Source organism: Prionailurus viverrinus, chromosome F2, assembly GCF_022837055.1.
Source record: "Prionailurus viverrinus isolate Anna chromosome F2, UM_Priviv_1.0, whole genome shotgun sequence".
In the NCBI taxonomy this organism is placed as follows: domain Eukaryota; kingdom Metazoa; phylum Chordata; class Mammalia; order Carnivora; family Felidae; genus Prionailurus; species Prionailurus viverrinus.
In genome coordinates this window covers 48,269,868-48,275,360 of record NC_062578.1, presented here as the reverse complement: position 1 = coordinate 48,275,360, position 5,493 = coordinate 48,269,868, and positions in this window count along the sequence as shown.

The window sequence follows — 5,493 nt, the reverse complement described above, 5'->3', positions numbered from 1 at the left end:
TGCCTAACAGGTCCTGCAGGGATCTGGGCAATGTTTGTTACTCGGTGAACTTTGCTGTTGTCTTTTGTATTAAATCTAAAAAGAGAATTATGATTTTCCCTGAAGCTTAGTCTTAATGCTTTTGTTACTAGTAGGAGGGGAAGAGTGACTAAACTGGATGTAACTGGGGCTTAATTTCAAAAGACCACAAGACAATGGCCATTAGATATGAAAATGCATGCAAGACCAATCCACCAGATGCAGAATGTACACACAAAAGGGTGCAGAACGATTCCACAGTGCTCGGGCCCTTTAGCCAGATATAAGTAGGGGTTGGAGTGGAACAAAGAGAGGATGTGGGTGGATTTATTTGGAGAGAAATGCTGTCTTTGTGTGAATCACTCATGGGTGCAAATAAAGACCACTGTGTCCAGTCTCCCAGATCCCAGTCGTTCCCTCACCTGTTTCTATGATATCTCCTAGACCCAGGTAGTCTGAGAGGCTGGCAAAGTTGCCTCACTGCTCTCCAGGAAAGGATGAGGGCTACTTCCATTTCAGGTTTAGTGAGGGATCCCTTGGAGAGCTTAATGTGTGTTCCCTGCAGCAGAGAAACATGGCGGGTGTGGGGGGTGTTGTGCTCACAGCTGAGAGAACTCTGGTGCTGTGGCAGCAGAATTGAGGTGGTTGTGCGAGACTGGCCTTGCAGGAATTCCCATGGACCAGAGAGAAAGAGTTGGCCTGGATCTGTCTCAATCCTAACCAAGAGCGAAGGAAGGGTACTCTATCAGTGAGGGTATGTGTGGGTTGTCCTCCAAGAGACTGGAAGCTAAAGGTGATGGAAAGCTGCCAGAGAGAGGAAAGTTGGGATCACCCACGTCATGAGATTGCAACTGGAGTGGCTTATGGGAGACTCCTCCCCAAATCTTCAGAAGAGCCCACAAAAGAAAGAGCTAGCTTTACACGTCTGCCAGACCAGAAAGGGCAAATCTAGCTGCAGGATGTACCAATTTCGGGAGGCAATTTTCTGTTCCTTTCCATACTTCCTTCCTCCTCTTCTGACACAGGCAAGCTGGAGAGGGGGAGAGGTAGAGAGGAAAACCAAAGCTCTTTTCACCAAAGAGCTTCTTTGTGAAAATCAGAGAAAAGTCTATGGATATGAGTGATGGCACTCTTCCCTTCACCCAACTTGCATAATTGTGATGATCCTGAGACAAAACCAAACACAGTGCTTTTTTCCTCTGCAAGAAAACCTGCTTGAACTGAAGGAGGGGGATGTATTTGGTATATTTAATAATCAAGTTAGAAATTTTGATTAATATCTTTTACTGGATATTCAGATTACTCATCTGATCTGTATTTGCAATTTATGGACCCTAGAAGCGTCTATACTCCAAGAAGGAACTGAAAAAACCATAGGATTTACTAAGTTTTCACCCAGGGTCAGGGAAATAGTATCCTCATTGAACACATTTTAAAAGGTCATTGGGGAACAAAACTAAAGTTTCATTTTGTTTACCACTCAATTTAGCATATGAAAGAGGAAGAACAAAGAGATCCTGAAATGTCAAGTGCTTTGAATTGACTGGACTTACCTTACAGGTCTAAACAATTGCCTGTATTGGAAAAAATAGCAGAAAAGGTTTAATTTTATGTACTGGGACTTCTTTAAATTGAAGAGTTACATGTGATCAAGGAGGATTCCAGAGAGGGCAAGGAAGGAAGATAAAGTTGAACCCCTGGGAAGAGACTGATTGATATTGCTGGGAAAGTGAAGTTGAGTTTTGCTAGGGAATGAAATTACCATCTTCAGTGTGGGAACTGGTGGACTGATAACTTGTTTTGTATAGGACTTTAGGGAAAAGCCTAAAAGGAGAACTTAAGTGCATAGTTCCTTTGCTGCTGGCAACCAGACACAGATCACTGGGTACATGGCTACCTAGTTAAGGGGAGACCTTACAAAAGACATCAGGATCAAGGTGCTCAGCTGGGTTTGCCCAGGCTTCGAGACTGAGGATTGGTTTACAGTATCTGAGGGTATTCTTTAATGCTCCAGTCTTTGGAAAAAACAAAAGGAATGAGCTGAGAACAAAAACATGACTATAGATGAATGATACAAAGTTTGCTTTAAAAAAAGATCATTCACATGCATGTCAATAGTACATATACTATACATTGCAGGTGTTTTTGCTTAAATTCCAATACCTTCTCAAGATTTTGGTAAAATCTTCTAGCCATGAACAGCTAATCTCAAATCTGGTTCTAGCCCACTTTTCCTGAACTCTGTACTTCTGGTCCCAGGCTGTGTTCTTTGCTAGAATTTCATACTGGTCTTTACTTCTCAAACTCCTAAATATCCTCAGTACCTCTCAAGGAATCACAGGGGTTTACCACAAGGATACACTGTATTCTTATGCAGCTATCTGGCCTTGTCTTCTCTTGGTCTCTGGACTTTCCCATGTTGAGCTAGCTTTAGCTCACATTTTGTTCCACAGTTTGCCCTCTGCATGGCCTCTGAAGACTTTTTCTTAGGTATCTGTTCATGAAAGCCACACCAGATTTCAGGCTTCTAAAGCAGTGTTTCCCAATCTTTCACCCATCATAGCACACTGAAAAAATGGTATTTTTGTTATGTACTGTTGCAAACTGGCAAGATCTGGGGGCTTAAGGGTATGAGGGTGACCAGGTCAGGGTTCCAGTCACTGGAAGATTGAGGAGTCAGTGTCTTGGGGTACACTTGTAGGGATACTCTGCTCTAGTAGAGATTGCCTTGGTCACTTGGCTATGAGGTTAATATTTGCACTGTTCTCCTAGTTCTTTCTTATCGTGCTTACCCCCCTGATCACTATGGGATGTGCTGTCCCACCCAGCTCATCCTGACCTCAAACTACTTATACCTTTCTTACTCTGAGTGTGGTTCTCATGCCCGCACTGTACATGTCACCCAGGAGCTTGTTAGACATGCAGAATCTCAGGTCACACACAGATCTACTGACTAGAAATCTGCATTCTTATTCCCACCCACTTGGTCATATTCCTACAGCTTATTCTGGTTACTTTCCCCCATCAGTCTGTTGGTATGTTTATCTTCTCTGAAAACAGAGTAACAAGAGTTCTCTCTTTGAGAAAGAAAAATAGGAATCAGAAATATGAGGCATCCTTTAAGAAGGAAATTCATTTTAACAGTGAAACTCTGAAGGAAACATTTGAAACTTTTATTCTAAAACTGCTTGTGAATTTCTTTCTTTTCTATTTGCTGATAAGAAAAGTCAGAGGATTCAGTATATTTTTCACCTTCAGGAGCTAAATATTTATTCACTGAATATGAATTAATTATAGAATGAATAATTAATGAAAACATCTCAAACTTTACTGTTCTAGGTGGTGAAGTTCTTTGCTATTCAGTGTAGAGTGGCAAGATGAGGACTAGCTTGATGTCAAATTATTTTATTACAAGAACCTATTTTTACTTACCTACTATATAAATTTGCCAGGTGTTTGTGCCCCTCAAGAACCATAAAGTACGGTCTAGATAATTATGATAAGTCACAAAACATGACTAGAATAATAATGGTTCATAAACTATGTATGTTAGTCAATTCAGATATAACTAAACTTAAAATAAACTTTCAAGAGTTTAAATTCTGTTCCTGCCAAAAGCTAAGTTTTTTGTTCTAACACTCTTAAAACTATGTTCTAATTTCTGGTATGTAAAACACCAGTTCTCGGTCTCCCTTTGTATAGTGGTTAAAATAAAACCCAAACACACAAGACCAAGCTGTTTATTCTTTACTTCTACATTCTTCACACACTGATCCTATCATCTTTGGCAGAAAAAAATACCTTTGGGACAGAGCATTGTTTTTCTTTTTTTTTAATTTTTAAATTTATTTATTGTTTAATTTACATCCAAGTTAGTTAGCAGATAGTGCAACTATATTTTCAGGAGTAGATTCCTTAATGCCCCTTACCAATTTAGACGATCCCCCCACCCCTGTTTTTATATTATTTTTGCTTCCCTTCCCTTGTGTTCATCTGTTTTGTAACTTGAAGTCCTCATATGAGTGAAGTCATATGATATCTGTCTTTTTCTGACAAATTTCACTTAGCATAATATGCTCCAGTTCATTCTTTTTGATTAGCAAGTAATATTCCATTGTATATATATACACCACCTCTTTATCCATTCATCCGTCAATGGACATTTGAGCTCTTTCCATCCTTGGCTATTGTTGATAGTGCTGCTATAAACATTGGGGTGCATGTGCCCTTCAAAAGAGCACACCTGTATCCCTTGGATAAATACCTAGTAGTGCAATTGCTGGGCCCTAGGGTAGTTCTATTTTTAATTTTTCAAGGAACCATGATACTATTATCCAGAGTGGCTGCACCAGTTTGCATTCCCATCAGCAGTGCAAAGACATCCTCTCTCTCTGTATCCTCGCCAACATCTGTTGTTGCCTGAGTTAATGTTAGCCATTCTGACAGGTGTGAGATGGTATATCATTGTGGTTTTGATTTGTCTGTCCCTGATGATGAGTGATATTGAGCATTTTTCATGTGTCGGTTGGCCATCTGGATGTCTTCCTTGGAGAAGTGTCTACATTCATGTGTTTTGCCCATTTCTTCACTGGATTATTTGTTTTTTGGGTGTTGAGTTTGAAAAGGTCTTTATGGATTTTGGATACTAACCCTTTATTTGATATATCATTTGCAAATATCTTCTCCCATTCTGTTGGTTGCCTTTTAGTTTTGCTGATAGTTTCCTTTGCTTTGCAGAAGCTTTTTATTTTGATGAGGTCCCAGTAGTTCATTTGTGCTTTTGTTTCCCTTGCCTCCAGAGACATGTGGAGTAAAAAGTTGCTGCCGCCGAGATCAAAGAGATTTTTGCCTGCTTTTTCCTCAAGCATTCTGATAGCTTCCTGTCTTACATTTAGGTCTTTCATCCATTTTGAGTTTATTTTTATGTATGGTATAAGAAAGTGGTCCAGATTCATTCTTCTGCATGTCGCTGTCCAGTTTTCCCAGCACCACTTGCTGAAGAGACTGTCTTGATTCCACTGGATATTCTTTCGAGCTTTGTCAAAGATTAGTTGGCCATACGTTTGTGGGTCCATTTCTGGATTCTCTATTCTGTTCCATTGATCTGAGTGTCTGTCCTTGTGCCAGTACCATACTGTCTTGATGATTACAGCTTTGTAGTAGAGCTTGAAGTCTGGGATTGTGATGCCTCCTGCTTTGGTTTTCTTTTTCAAGATTGCTTTGGCTATTCAGGGTCTTTCCTGGTTCCATACAAATTTTAGGATTGTTTGTTCTAGCTCTGTGCAGGATGCTGGTGTCATTTTGATAGGGATTGCATTGAATATGTAGATTGCTTTGGGTAGTATCGACATTTTAACAATGTTTGTTCTTCCAATCCAGGAACATGGAATATTTTTTCCATTTTTTTGTGTCTTCTTCAATTTATTTCGTAAGCTTTGTATAATCAGTGTATAGATTTTTCACCTCTTTGGCTAT